We start from the raw sequence: 16,306 nt of genomic DNA, 5'->3' as shown, positions 1-16,306 counted from the left end.
TGTCTAAAAAGAAGAAGAAAATGCTGTTTGAAAAGTTATGACAATCCAACACAGCAGCAACAGCAGCATCCCAATATAAAGGAATCTCCAATACTCACAGCATAACTTCCTGTGGAGTCTGTCATGAAACCACATGCTGTTACTTGAAAAATACCTTCTACCTTGCTGAAAAGTGGTGAGATGAAGTAGCAATTAGGAATAGCAGGATAGTTTTGTTCACCTGCACGGTTGGACATTTTCATTTTTTTTTTCCTATGTGAATGCACAGAAAATGATCATAAAACAAGCTGAAGATGGTCCTTTCAGTGTTGATTCTGGTTAGTTTTCAGAGTCCTTTAATAACATTACGTGTCATTTTCAGTCTTATTTTGAGGGAATATTCTTAGGGTCTTATGTTTTTTTTTGTTTGTTTTCATACAAATATTGGAAGGCTGGAATAAATTACATGCAAGCTTTTTTTAAAGAAAAGCTTGGTGTTTTGTAGGTGATCATCCAGGGCAATGTAAACAGTTACTAAGAACAATATTAACTGTACAAAGAAAGTGGGCGTCTCATCAGCAGTACACCATCTCTGTGCATACTAAAGAAAGAGATACAGTGTGTGGCTCAGAGGAGATTCCTGAGGCACAGGTCACCGTTCACCATGCAACACTGGACTGGGAGGTCTCGCTTTATGCATGCCCTGGTTTTATGCTCTTCTGTAAAAGCACATCACTGGTCACTGCTGGAGGCAAGATACTGGCCTGTGTAAAACTTTCTGTGCTACATCCACCTTTATATGTCATAGAATTGTGAAATCTTAATTCAGTTGATTGACAAAATTCAGGTATGAACAGTTCAGGTGGCTCTACTGCTGTGGAATTTGTCCTTTAGGCTTCTCTGTACCCCTCGATACTGTGCAGTACCGTTTTACATCCCAACTCTTGGTGATTTTGTTTAAACTTGTTGGGAGCTCTTCCATTGTAAACATAGTTTCCTTGTTTCTAAGCTAAGCTTTCCAAAGTACTTTGAGTTAGAATGTTCACCTCAAAAAATACATTATTAAGGGGTTAAAACTGCTAGCAGATACATGCCTAATTGATTACATGGCAGTTCTTGCTAACATACCAAGTTAGTGGAGTGTTTCCCCTCGTTTGTCGCAGATCCTATTGATTCCACGTGTCAGAGCTCTCTAAAAGGCTGGTGTTTCTCTCTCGTATGTCCACACATCATAAGTCTTTTTTGGCCCATCCCTTTGCACATATACATTTCATTTATATAACACTACTTCGTATCACACGCGGGTTATTGGATGCTGCATTAACTTAAACCAGCATTGACATGCACTAAGTTTTGTTAGAAAGCATATCATAGTACTTGAGCTTTTCACAGACAAAGTAAGAAAGAAGTTTGATAAAAATGAGTAAGTTACGGATTTTTTTAATAAATGTGCATCTGTCAGTATTGTCTGTTACATATGTGCAGTAAAGAGTAATAAAGAGAAATACACAGACCACAAAATGTATTTTAGCAAATAATTTTCAGACTTACTCTTTACAGATGCAATATGAATTTTTCAGTTTTTTGCTTCTTTTTTTTGAGTTTTTCATTCATTTTTTGATGTTTTTTTCTTCATTTTTTCTTCATTATTCATCACCCATTTCTTTCTCAAAGTTAGCATTGCTGTTCATTTTTAATGAGTGCACATACAAGTCAAGTAAATAGAATCCCCAGCAGATAAGGTTTTATCTAAAGTGCTGGCAAATCTGTATTACTTATATTAACTATTTACACTATAATTTATCTATAATAGATATATCTTGGTTTGGGGCAGGTGGTGGTTAGTTTTGGAGGTCAAGCAAGTTCAAGCTTTGCATTTTTAACATAGGCACAGAGGTCTGGTGGAACATTTTTGTATGCCAGTCCCCAGGTATCTATCCTTTCCAACCGTGTCTGTAATGGTCTGCAAAAACTGGCCACACAATCCCAGTAAAACTTATTATGATCACCTCTGCTCTGTGACTCATTAGAACAAGAACATGAAAGCTTCTGAATAGCTGATTAACAAGCTTCCAATATCTGCATATTAGTGGCCTATTTAAAATTATTCCTTTCCTTATATCCAGTGTTTCTTGCATTTTTTCCTGTATCCCTTTGGATAATTTTTCCTTTTTGGCCTTTACTCAAACATGTTTAGAGATTCTAGAATGCTTACACTACATTATGTATTTATGATTATATGCGTTTGTGTATATATCAGTATGTGTTCGTTTATACACAGAAAATCTGATTCCAAAACACTTATTAATGAGAAGTAGATAAAATAATTCCTGGTCATATTCACGCATGATTTGAGGAATTGTTTTCATACTGTTGTGCTCTGAAAGAAGCCTGTCTATCAGTGTACATAATAACCTACTCGCCTTTTTTTTTTCTTTTTTCAGAAGCAGTTTGCTTCTTATTTGCTTCAAGTTAGGATAACTCCAAAACAAAGAGCAGAAAATGAAGTAGCTGCTTGCATACAACTTCAAAAAATAATCATGGCAAAAACTTAAAAGTTTATTTTGCTAGTCCTTCTGTCTGTAGAAGATTGTTACCTGTGGTAGTTTGGAATTTTATAATTTACACAAGATTTTATGCATTCCCTAGGAGAGAATTTTGGTCTGTCCACAGTGCTAGATGAGGAGTCCTTTTATTGCGTTTTGCAGCTGAAAAAAATGTCATTGACAGTAGTCCTGAGCAACACTGAGGCTATATGTTCCTGTAGATAGGAGAGTTTGGCAGAGGCATTATATAGAAAGACTGAAGTTTGATTCTAAAACCAGAAAAGATGATGATAGAGATTTTTCTCTGTGACTCCAGTCGTCTATGACAGTAATCTTATCTCAGTGATGAAAGGAAAGAATTTTTTACAAAATGCAGGTGTAGCAAGAACCAACTTAAATGAAGCCCACAGCTATGTAGCATGAGGAATGGAGGGGATTAAAGAACTCTGTAGTCACAATTCCAGAGTCTACATTGACAACAGCAAATATTACACAAATTACTGCTTGTTTGGAACAGCTTGATATATATGTAGACCAACTTGCACAAAAGCCCAACCAAGATGAATATGTGCTTGGTAACTTTTGTGAAGGCTTAGTCTCCCTGAGTGTAAGCGATTGTTCCTTGAGTGAGGGTGAGCAAGTCAAGAAGTCTGCAGGATCAGTGCCAAATTACAGATTTATTTTAGATCCTTAAAGTGTTTATGCACTTTCTAAGAAGAGCAAGTATATAGTGAGACATTTCTGTAAAAAAGTAAACATTTTTTCTCATTTTTGTAACACTTGTATGCTTTACGCAGATATTTTATTACTAATGTATTTAATGACAGTAGGAGTACCTAAAAGTTCAAATATATATGGTACACATACAGCTCCAAACCTTACAGCTGCCTGTGTACAGCATCCTTTTGCATTTTCTTGGCAGATCCTTGATAGTAGTGTTCCAGTTTAGCAGTGTCAGGAACTCTCTTGCCCTAAAGTTGTTCTAGGAATTCTAGGAATTAGGGTTGGAAGGTGTATTGACTAAACAACAGTGGAGGTTACTGCTAAATGGAATTGGTGGGAGTGCTTCTGCTGTAATCAGTTTTCACTTTCATCATAGCCTTTCCTACCATTAAATGTGCCGTAAATATTCCAAATTAAATTTATTTTAGCTTTTTGTAGTTTAGACTTGAAAGTGAAATCCCAAATTAGGGAAGTTTTATATATATGTGTGTGTGTGTATGTGTTAGTGTCTCGTTAAAATGGATTTTTTTTAGGAAGAGTTCATTTTTAGTGATATCTGGCTTATGTTTTTTTGTTAAGGACAGAAATCTAGATTAGCTGCGTTAGTAGATGAAGAGCCATCCAATAACAGCAATATTAAACTTCCAGACATCAGATTTTAAGATTATTTTACATCGATGCTATTTTACTAGTATATAGGAAACTCACTTCGTTAGCCAAAATATGGAACATCTCATTTACACATGATTGATTCCTTAATTAGTTGTAATGGACCGATGAGGAAACCAACTGTTTGAAAGTAATCCTCAGCATGAATCTCATTGTAGCTGTTGGTGTGGTTTTATCAGCGTGAGTTAGTACTGTGACTGAGTTGGGATTTTTTTTTTGTTTTGTTTTGTTTTCAGAGAGAAAAGTGTGTAGTAGATGAAAATTTTCAAGTAGAACAATTTGATTTTTAAGTGGAATAGGTTTGGAGGTAAATTCATTACATTGAACTTAAATGTCATGTGAAAAAGTGAATTCAATCCTCCTGGAAATTAATGGATTCTGTTTGGAATAACAAATGTCTCTTTGTGTCACTTGTTTTCTTGCTTAAGTATTGTCTTTTGATTTTTCAAATATGTTGTGAGATAGGTTTATAACATAATGTAAGGTTAAAGATTCATTTTATATCATTTTAATGTTGCTAAAACCATTTTTAAATCCTGCTTTACTGAGGTTCCATAAGTGAATCATGGATTATTCTAGCTCTTGGAGTAGCCTGTACATATTGAATTATTCTGAAGTAAAGCCAAAGGCCCAGGTATACCATGAAGCTTGTGGAGTTTGTCCCCTTATATGTCGTGTTTATTAGGACCATTGCTCTGTCAATGCTAAATTATGTATTTTAGATTGGTTCACTATGTAGAAGTGTCTAACACATCTGAAAAATTTATACTTTGTTACACCGTTTGGAAAGGAGATTTGATTAGAGACTGAAAATGTCTGCAGATTTTGGCAGGGACTAGCTGAGGCAATTTTCTTCCATTAAACTAAGAACTAGGTAGAGAAAATACCAAAACAACCTCGGTGGCATGCTATTTTTTTTTAATGTTTGCTACCAAAAGCTTTACAAATGCTGGTTGGCATTACTCATGATTTGTCACTGTGTAGTTACATGGGGAAAAGATTTTTGGGAACAGTGCGTACAGCCACACTTTTCTAACCCAAGGAGAATTGAATTTGCAACACATAATATGAAAATACTTTAAGAGGATCATTGATTATTACTGGTGGCAAACAAATTGCGCTCTCCTGCTCTGGATCTTTCCTTCATGTTAGAATCTATTAACCCTTCCTTTGCCTCAGAAGTTAGGAATGTTCATTGCCTGGTTAAGATCATTTTGACTTTGGGATACACTACAGATAAGATTCACTTTGAAAATACATTTCATTTTAAAAAATAGCACAGTAATTAAAATTCATGAAATATGTAGATGTGCAGTGTATATATAAATACCTAATGTGCTTGTACATCTTTGAGACAATTCATTTGCTTTTTTTTGTCTTTTTTCTTTTTTTTTTTTTCCAGTTCTGCAGTGGAATGCCAAACTTCATATCAGAACCCATCAGTACATTCATTGTTAATCTCTTGCAATGTTAAAAGAGGTATTCAATTCCATAGATGATATCTGAATAAGTATTTCTCTGAGGAAAGCTTTTAGAATATTAATGGACTTCTATATTGAATTTTCAGGGAGAATACAATGTACTAATACAATAGTAGTTCCTGTAAAATCTTAAGAAAACGAGTTTGTACCAACAGGTACATATGCATGACTTTGGAAGTGACAAAACTAACATACAAGCACACAGTAAAATACTTCCCTTAAAGCATCTCAACTGAGTCAACAAATCACCTAGGCATATGTTTTAGTTTTAAACTTAATGCTAATTTTTAAGCCTGATGCCTAATAGTAATTCAGTGGAACTCAGCAGGACTACTCATGTATGAAAAGTCATGCATGTGGCAAAGTGTTTTGCTGTGTAAAAGACACAAGTCCCTAGCAATACCAAATACCTAATGCTTCATATGAACTGTCTGGGAATATCTGCTGAATATTCACAGACAGTTAAAGATAATAGTAAGTCCAAATGATTGCTATTAGATGATGTTTGAAACACGTAGTATGAGACAGCAGTGAATGATAGCACAGAGGTGTCGATGCATTCTCAGCATGGCAGATCTCTGCACATTCACTGTAGCATTCCTCTGTGTTTGCTATGAGTTTTACAGATGCAAATCACCATCATACTTGGTGTGCAAGTGTCCACCAGTGATGCAGTATTCAAGTCTGACACGTACTCTGCTATTACATAGCAACAGTCCCCAGTATGTTGCCAAATTTGTTTTTCTAATATTATAATATTGATACAAATGAAAATTACAGGGTTGGCTACTCTTTATAATACCTAATGAAACAAAAATCTGCATGGATTTTTTTTCCAAGGCTTTTTCTTTATAATTATGTAATTACATTGTAGAAACACAGCATTTGTTATAGCATAATGACTATCATTGTGGTAAGGTGGTATTAGGTACCATAAAATTGAGCAAAACAGTTTTTGTTTAGATTACTATTGTAGAACAGTCATCTTGCTTTTTTCCAAATTACTGGGTACCTCCGTAACAGCATTGTTAAATATTATTGCCATTTTAAGATTAATTTTGCTGTTTTCACCTACTTTGTTATAATTACCAGTTCTTTATTAGTTTGTTCTATGTATTACTATTGCAAACACTTGATTTAAAGTTCTGTCTGATCTTTCTGTGGCACCACTCTCATTGTCCACATATGAAAACACTTCTTTGACCATATGAAAATCGTAAATACGATAGCATATTTTAGAAGCCTTGCACTGATGATATCACATAATCAGCAGTAATGCTTTAAACTATGATATTATAACTCGCATACTTAACAATTTGAAAACCTGTATCCTCTACTTCTATTTTGCTGACCAAATGTCAGTTGAAGATCTTCATGTTGCAAATACAGTTTTTCATTTCATTAGAAGGCTTGTGCTAGCAAGGCTTCCAGTACACACACAAATTAGTTATAGAAAAAAGTGTAGGGGTGAGAGGGAGGCAATTTAAAAATTGCAAAATCAATCTGGGGCTGTTCTGCAGTATTTAGTGGCTGGTTTTGTAACCCCTTTGTAACCTTTTGAAGAAAGAAGACACTACAGTTCACTACCATCTTGAAGTTTAATAAAAGGGATCTTTGTTACTCTTGGAAGACTCCTTTGTCCTAACTTATTATGGGGGAGATTTATAATTCAAATGAGTATCACTTGTGGTAGATAATCTCATGAAAACTTGATTGTTGATTTTTTTGATAAGGATTTGCATAATTTCTTCTGGTATCAACTTGCCTCTACAAATAAACTCAACTGGGCTGCACATAGCAATGTTAGTGATTGATAGTATAACAAACTAACAGCAAACAGGTATTCAAAATGGTTTGCTAAACCCAGTCTTCACAAAGTAAGCTGAGTAGCTGATAAAACAAACTGTATTGGGAAATTCTGCTGGTGTGACTGTTTTTGGTCAGGAATCACGAGAAGTATGTGGCGCATACTTCTCCACTCCTACAGCGAGGGAATGGAGTAGTATTCTGCACAATTTTCTGCCACTGGGGGAAAAGAAGATGGGGTCATCCCTGAAATGTGCCATTGGTGAATGCAGTCGATTGTTTTCCCGTTTTTCACAATACGAGATCAGTAGGATTAAGTAGGGCAACTGCACGGCTCCCTTAAAGTGGAGTGAAAGTAACCAGTCTGAGAAAATTGCTAATAGCAAATAGAGCAGCTGGGCAGCTTAAAGACCACCCCTTCTTTCAGTCTGTTCTCTGAGCTTCCAGTCTTCTCTGTTGTACCTCTGACAAGAACAAAGTCATTAAATATAAGTATGCCCTTTAAATAACTATGAAGATAAAAGCAGCTTACTTCTCTGCTGTTGCAAACACTCACAGCTAAGCTGCAAAGAAGTCATTGGTTTACTTGGAAAGTACTTCCTGATGGAAAATTAGCCAGGAGATGTTGAAAGGAAGAAAGCTGCTGCTTCCCTGACATCTACAAAAGCTTAGACTCAGCTTTTTGAAATAATTTTAAAATGGTAGGCAAGAATAAAACTGGATGTATGTATAGTCTCCTCTTCCACTGATGAATAGTAGTAGCAGACTTCTGCTATGAGTAAAGGAAATAAGATCTGTACCATGCAGTCTTAGATATTTATGCAGCTAACTGGTCTGATAGGTCGCTCCAGGTATTCTGTGTTTGGTCTTACTATGGCTTTTCATTAGACTTCAGACTGCATTTTAAAAAAAAGAGTTGGGGGGAGAGAATTGTGAATGATAGCACATTCCAGCTGAAACACAGCAAAACAAACCGAGTGCAGCAATTGTTCCTTTCCTATTGGGAAAAGATTATTTGATTGTTTTCATACAGTATAAATTTCAGATTTACATACTATATAGTATAAATTCTAAATGTACATGTATTGCATTTCTTTCTCAAGTGAAACCATCGTTCACAGCTGAAGCCACACACTAACCCCTAGTAAAGCTGTAGGGAATTAACCCTACCATTACAGTAGTGTGCGTCGTCAGAACTAGGGAGAGGGAAAGGGGAGTGGAGAGAGCAGTGACAAAACTGTTTTCCAATTCTTCACTGTTACGTAGGTTATATTTAATGTAAAAGGGTGATATTGGAGTCACCGCTTTGTGTAAATGGTATATTTCATGAGGTAAACCAGTTTTCTCCAAGTCACAGCATTTGTTTCACTTAAAAAAACCCTTTTTCTGTGAATCAGTTTAGATGCAGTAATTGTGTGTTAATGGTGCCTAAAGGACGTTTGTTGAGTTGTGATCATTTTATTCCTTTCTTTATTAACAATATTTTCCCCAAATCCTCCTTCTGTTTTCAGAAGACAAAGATGTTACTTATAGTAGTAAATTGCTCTAAAGGAATTTTTCCTAGTAGTAAAATCTGAACAATTAACTTCTTCATTGCTGTATACCACATCAGATTTCTGTTGGCATTGCAGGAAATAAAACAATCAGCTATTCAAAGAAATACTGGTATTCGCTGAAGCAACAGTTAGTAGGAAATGAGGGTGTATTGTTTTGTACCTTAGTCATTGTAAATGGATCTTTTGTACAGTATATGCAAATGGACATTAAAAAAAATCAGTCTGTTCAAACTCTTAATTTTTTTTTACATACAAACAAAAGAATGGCATTGAATTCAGTTCAGTCAAATCACCCTCTAGTCTGATGTCCTGTCTCTAATAGTGGCCAGTCAAAAGTGCCTTGGAAAAATAAGAACAGATCAAGCATAAAATGAAACTTTCTGGCATGTGGCAGTCCACAGCTCAGGGATTTCCCAAGCTGAAGGTTATATTCTGAAGGCTTTATCCCATGAATTTCTGATAGGCTTTCAAACCTCTGTACACTTTGGATTTCTGTAACAAACAGCCACAGTGATTTTTCTCAGTTTAACTGTGACCTGTTTGCACAAGCACATCTTTATGTATTTTCCTTCTTTTTGACTTATATTTGTTAGTTTTATCTGAAAAAAACAGTGAATACCACTATTGATTTCCCAGATTTCTGTTACACTCCATCTCAGGTACCATTCTTCTAGGCAGAAGGGCCCTAACGTATCGAGTTGGTCCTCCTGCAGGACTTCTATTACGTCCTCAGTGATCTGTTGATGATTCTGTATTTTTTCTACTTTTTCCTGTTAAGGATTATAACAAATTGTAAAACTTAGTGAGGAGATTTACTTTTAAATTGTGCAGCTACTGTCTATTGAAGTCTTTGTTACAAGGGTCATTTTCAGCAGATTATAAAATCTCTAGTAATAGTACAAAAGGTTTTAGTGCAACCAAGTAAGTGCAGATGATAATTTGACACACTGATTAAGGAAAGCTTTATTTGTAATGGTCCCTGAATAATGTGGTGATAGATACCATGATACAGTGAAGATTCTTGTTATATGCAGTAGGATTTAGGCCACAGATCCTGAAATTAAGATTGTTGGGGGAATTCAGTCTTTTATTTTCACAAGCGAAAAGATCTTGTATTGTGGGTGAAAAAAATAAACAGCTTTCTTTGTGATGAGATGTAAATAGTCCAGTTCTGAAGGTTTTGAAAGCTTTTTAATTACCTTTTCAATTTTGGATTTGGAAATTCTTCAGCTAGTAAACAGTTTAGCTAACAGTTCTTAGCTAATAAACAGTTTCCAGAAGGAGCAGAATCTCTTCCTATAAAGTGTAAAATCACAATAGGAAATTAAGTTTTTATTGCAATCAGGTAGACACTGATTTTGAGAGGCATCTCAGATATCTACCTTTGAAAAGTTTCATATACCCAATGATCCGGAACAGTGCGGTGTGGGTACATTTTGGGGAATTATTCTGCACATCTGAATCTTAATATTATTTCTGTTTTACAACTTTACACATTCCCAGAGAGAAGATGTTTTACATCAGGAGCAAAAATGTTTCTTGGTGGTTTGAAAACTGCAGAACTTTTGCTGTTAAAGTGAGAAAGTTCCCCAGAGCTTTGACTGTAGATCAAAATTCTGTGATAATAATCAAGAAAGTTATAGTATATTGAATATGCTGATTTGAATTTGCACAAATAGTAAGATTAGTTTTGGGGTTAGAAGGGATGGTCTAAATCCTTTTTATTAGAATTCTTGAATGAAATAAAAATTATCAGTATGTAGTCACTAACAAAATGAAAATATACCTTTATGGTAGTAGCTCCAAATTAAAATTTTATGTGAATACAAAAAAGGAAAGAAGTAATCTCACTGAAAAGCACAAGTACATCATAGATGTATCCTAAACCTCTGAATGCATCTGTACTTCTTGGAGGGGGGGGGAAGGGGGGAAAAAGAAAAGAAAAGTATAAGAAAGATTATCTACTGTTTCTGCTGAATTTCTCCTGTAAAATAGATATGATTTAAATGTTCATAGCTTAGTAAATATCTAGGCATGTAGTTGAACGATACAATAATTCTACCTTTAAAAATATTAAGCAATTAAACTTTAGTAAATTCTTGATTTTTTTTTCAAATATGTTGATAAAATGCATTAGTACTTTTTCTACAGGAAAAAAAAACTTTAATAATTTGTGTTAAATACTATTTAATCACTTCCCATTTTCAGACCTTTTTTTTTTTTAAAAAAAAAAAAGAGTCTTGGGTTACACTTCAATTTCTACTACAGCTTTTGTAATTGCATTGATTAAAACATGGCTCTACCATGACATCTGTTTCCTTTTCTGGAAAAAGAGAACACTTTTTAAAATGCAATGTTAGAAAGTTGTCTTTTCTTAATAGAAATTTAATTTAAATATCTTTATTAGCAGTAGATATCTGAAGGTGAAAACCAGACACCAGTGGCAATAATTCCAGTACGCATCAGGAACCACTCTTTCAAACTTTATTTTTGAACAGTGAAAGGTGTTTTTAATAGAAATTGGAAGGAGTCTATTCAATGGCTGGAACTTCTTTTAGCCTTCTGTAAAGGCAGAGTTACGTGCAGGAAACAGTCTGAAAGAAAAAGAGTTAAACAATCTTTAAATCTCAAAGAACACTCAAGACTACAAATAGCAAATCCTGTATTAAAATAAATGTATTCAGATTAATTTCAGATTAATAAGGGAAGTCATGACATGCTTTCTCTCTTTTTTTTTCTTTCCTGTATTAAGTTGGATTAATTTTATTTTTATTATTTTTTTTTTTTACATAAGCTATTCACTGATCCAAGAACTGTTCAAAGCCCTGGATGAAGCTTCAAGAAACATATAGCCCTCATTTCAGATATTGTATAGTATTAGAAAGTATTCATGCTTCAAAGTTGTGTCACAGACTTTAATTTTTGTTCCTCAATCTATAACCTACTCACGTTCACTGGCTGTCTTGCAGGGCCTTAAACCTTTCTGTGATTTATCAGTTGTAAAGGTTCCTTCTGAGGGTATTCTATGTTCTTAACCAGTGAGGAATTACTTTCTAAATGCTGTCTATAATGCATATTTATTGAGACTTGTGTTTTTCCAACAGTAGTTTTTAATAAGGTAGTTTTCTTCAAAACACATCTTTAATTACAGGTTTACACTAAAATAGTTATACCAGTTTTCTTAGTTATAACTTTAAAAAGTTAGACCAGTTGTCCTAGCACTAGGCAGTTTGTGGACATCCTGAACAGCAAAGTAGAGATGTCACCTTTGTCCTCTCCTAGGTAATTCATCCAGGGCATCCATCAGTAGTCAATAGACTGATACCTATTGCAGTATTAGGATGGATGTTTTTTAAAGTGATTTGTTTCTCTCACTCTTGGCTTATATCATATATGTAAACAAACTCAAAAAATTTTAGCTGTGAAATCAGAAATATGGTAGGATTCAGAAAGATTATTTTTTGCTTTTGCCTTCAACAAAAAGGTGATTTATTTTTTACTTGTAGCATATACAGGAAGCAAGCAAAGGACATCCAGCATTCAGTTGAAAGAATGTCCTAAATAGTTAAATCATATCTACTTCAGCATAATTGTGTATAAGCGTGGAAATGAGAAAATGTATTTTATTTCAATAAATATATTAGATTATGTTTGGTGCTGTTAATGTCACTTCTTTCACCAAGAACAACAACATGGTTAGCCTTGAGTCTAGCAGAAATCAGTCAATAGTTCTGATGAGAAACAAGAAACATAAAAATTTTGTTAGTAACTGTTGGTAGTTATATAGTTGGTAGTTTATGGTACAATTCTGTATGTTTAATTACCTCCAAACACTTTACCATCTAAAGTCATGTAGAACTTTTATAGTATTTTTAATGGTAGACATAGGTAGCCTTTTGTAGCTTAAGACATCTTTTTTATGGGGTGGGAATATCTCACTTGGAACTGTTCCTTCTCAGTCTATTGCTGTCAGTAACCTAGAGAAAATTAGTTTTTTTGTTTGTCTGTTTTTAATAAAAAAAGGTAAACAGGAACCATGAGTGAGAATGGAAGTCTTGGGACATTTATCCTGAAATCAATTACAATGATGACTCAGAATATACATATTTCTTGTTAGCAAAATGAAGAGAAAATCCTGCATTTTGGTTCTGTTCTGCATTTCTGAAGAGAAAATCCATGGCAAACTTCATAGTTGGATCAGTTTCACCTTAATATTATGAAAGTAGTGAAGCCACTCTCAACTTTCACCTTCCAGGTCAGGCTCTTGCCTTAGGACTTCTTATATAAAAAGAAAAGTTATTCTTTTATTTGATAAACTGCTTAAACAGCTACTGCTATGGCGAATTTTTAATAATTTCTACCATAGCTGTGTTTGCAACTAGAACTACTTAAATTATTAGAAGAGTTACAGAAGATGTGGTGTTTCTTATGAGAAATAGTTTTAAAATTTTCAAGTCAGTTGCAATCCTAATAAGAATTTTTAAAGACCAATTGAATTATGAAAGTCAGTAATACTTTGTAAGTCATCTAAGAGACTTAAGAATATCCCATTAACCATGGTATGCAACTCTCTCCTAACACTTCTTTTCTTCTTTTTTTTCCAGAACTGCAAAAATTTAAATATTGAGATAATGTGTTTTGCCTTTATTTTTCTCTGTGCAAAATTGCAGAAGGCCCCTTGATTCTGCTTTTCCCTCACACAAGAATCCTTTATATCATGAAACGTCGTTGTTAGGCTCTGCACAATTTCTACTCCTTTGCAATTTTCAGTCAGAATTATCCTGCAAAACTGTTTGGTTGCTGTTCAGAAATTGAGATTGTTATGTGGTTATAATTAAATCACAACCTCAGATTGTGTGTTTTCAGTAGGAAGGAAGAAAGAATTTGCATTCTTGTTTGGAAAAAAAGGTTCCACTGGGAAGAGAAGCTCAGGATGTGTATTGGCTATTTTTCTTTCTCTTTGTACATAGGTTGATTTCTCCCAGTTTCTCAAGTATAGATTAAAAAAAAACCTGCATTTATGTTGAGGTATTTTTCACATTTTTCTGGAAGTGTCAGTGCCTTTGGGATGATAGTATTGCTTCAGATAGAACATACTTCAGTGTTTGAGTAGAAGGTGGATTTCAGTGACTGGATGACACACTTGTTTGGTGTTCCCTTTGATAGAAATTTACGAAGTCTTTGTTTTTCACCCCAGTGATGTGAATTGCAGTGTTAGGTTGTCTGGTTGCCTCTGTATAAACATACTACTTGCTGTACTTTCTAATTTCTCTACATTTGTTGCATCAAGTATTCAAATGAAAGAAAAAGATGAAAAATTGAATAAGAAATTCCTTTATGAGATGTGAGATGTGTTGGAGCCTGCCTCCTAAGTAAAGTTCCTTCTATGTTCCTTTCCACTTTCCTTCGAATACCGAGTTCAATTCCAGACTTTTTTTTTTCCTTCTTCTCTTTTTAAGTCCAGGCAGTGATTTTACACCTGTTTGTTGTGGTCATTGAGTTGTAACATTCACAGTGTTCATTTTGGTTAGGTGGTGTTTCACACACCAAGGAAGCAGTTTCATACACTGCCTGCACTGTATAATGCTGCTTCTCCTATGGCTCTTTGGGGAGCATGCTCAGTCATTATATCTCTATATATTAAATAATAGAGTTGCAGAGATTATTGAAGAAGTGGAATTAGGTCCTCTAGCCATCTCTATCTTCATACCCAGTGTAGCAGTGGGAATAAACTTTACTGGTCATCAGTGCTCTTTACCCCTTTCAGGAATACGCTCAGTCCTGTTCGCAGTAATGCCTCAAAACAATGGTAGTGGTTTTTATCTTCAGTACAGATAAGACTGGGTCACTTCCTCTTCTGTGTTCTTTCCTGTTTCTAGTACAGCTATGAGATGTCTAATGATTTCTAATTCTGTTGAATTACATATATGTTTTTTTTATTTGTGTGCCGTGGGTTATCCCTGACCTTAAATCATGCAAAGGTAAGGTTAGAAGAGGAAGAGACCTGAGTGATGTATGAGGTTTGTGTGCAGTGTAATGACACGTGCTAGAAATGACAGCATGCAGATGATGTCAGGCATGACATGGGTGTACCTGGTTTATTAAAGCAATCCAGATGTTCTGAAATACTTTGTTTCTGGTTTTCAAAGGAGACGGACCATTAATGAAACTAATGAAATTTTAAGCCAGAGGAATAGCGGTTGTGGTTGAGATGCTATGACATAACTAAATTGTAGTACACATTGTCAGATGATGTTATGGAGGCCAAAACCATAACTGGGCTCAAAAGGGGATTAGTCTAATTCATGTTTCAGGAATTTGTGTGCTGGGGGTTGGCAGAAGCTTGAAAGACGCACCAGAGAAGAATTACTGTACATACATTTTTATATACATCAGATAATATCTGCTGTCAGAGGCAAACTGGAAACAGGACGAGCTGAGACTCAATTCAATCTTGTTTGTGTCTGCTTGAAGAGGATGTGTAAAAAACAGCATAAAAATGGACTTCTATGAGACCAGGGAAGTATTCACATACTATTGTGACAGTTGATGTAGTAATGTGGACCCCAAAATGGAGGTGAAATGTCTAAAAACCCTTCAGATTAGTTCAACTTGAGCATTTCTTCCAATCGCAACTAAAAAGACATAGTAGAGGGAAATAGTCCTTGTTTCTTAGGTATTCATTGCAGTAATACTATAGTGTTAAAATACTAAAATTGTTACAGCATAGTCATGCAGATTTTCCTGATGCACAAGTGGGTATTAAAAATGGTGGATATATGTGCTATTTTGAATTGAATAGCCAGATAAACAAATGCATTTCTTTGAGTTATGACACAGTAAGATATCAAATCAGAGAGGTTAAGACTAACAAAGAATCCTGTTGAAATTTAGCAAACCTTTTGTGTTCACTGGGGGGGTGTGTGTGTGTGTATGTGTACTGTTTTTCACATGAAATATCCTGACTGACTGAAAACTACTTAATGCAAAATATATCTGTCTTTCAGCTACTTCATTCAGTAGTGGAAAAGGCATTACTATTCCACCCACAAAACTAGGACTTGACTGTGTTTTCTGCATCCTCCAAAACATGTGAGAACATTAGCTGCAGATTTCCTGGCACACATTTGTTTCCTCTGTTAGCTCCATGCACTGACAATAATCATGTTCACACATTTTCAGTACTAGGAACCTCTTAGATTTTTGAGATGTAAAGAAGTTTAGAAGGGCTACTGTATTGTGTGTGTGGTTTGATGTGTCTCTAAAGCATGTTACTAGATAATCATTTTTAAAATCCAGAATAATTTGTTTGAAAATTGTTGGAGAAAAGGGTAAAATTGGACTTTTTTTTCTTATTTTTCTGACACTGTTGAATGAGGTGGTCATTAAAATAAGAAACATAGTGATCTATTTAACATAATAGTAAATGAAACTGTAAATTTAACATGATTATGATCAGTGTTTTAAAGGCATATGCCTAAGCTTTCAGTCAATGAAAAACACCATGGGCATAATTCTGCTAAGTATGATGCAAATTCTTACATAG

At 34.7% G+C, this 16,306-nt stretch overlaps 1 protein-coding gene across 5 annotated transcripts in view; it reads left to right on the top strand.

Annotated features, from left to right (window-relative positions):
• LOC310899262 (teneurin-3-like) overlaps nucleotides 1-16,306 on the top strand; it is a 1,088,357-nt gene that overhangs the window by 462,954 nt on the left and 609,097 nt on the right. For all 5 annotated transcript variants that reach the window (XR_014584113.1, XR_014584114.1, XM_083835486.1 and 2 more), the window contains exon 8: nucleotides 5,320-5,396. The gene's annotated coding sequence lies outside the window, so the exon portion shown is untranslated. The remainder of the gene's footprint in view (nucleotides 1-5,319; nucleotides 5,397-16,306) is intronic.

The sequence above is a fragment of the Anser anser genome, assembly GCF_964211835.1.
Source record: "Anser anser genome assembly, chromosome: 4".
In the NCBI taxonomy this organism is placed as follows: Eukaryota; Metazoa; Chordata; class Aves; order Anseriformes; family Anatidae; genus Anser; species Anser anser.
Note: the sequence above shows the minus strand (reverse complement) of the source record. Positions and strands in the feature narration are given on the sequence as shown.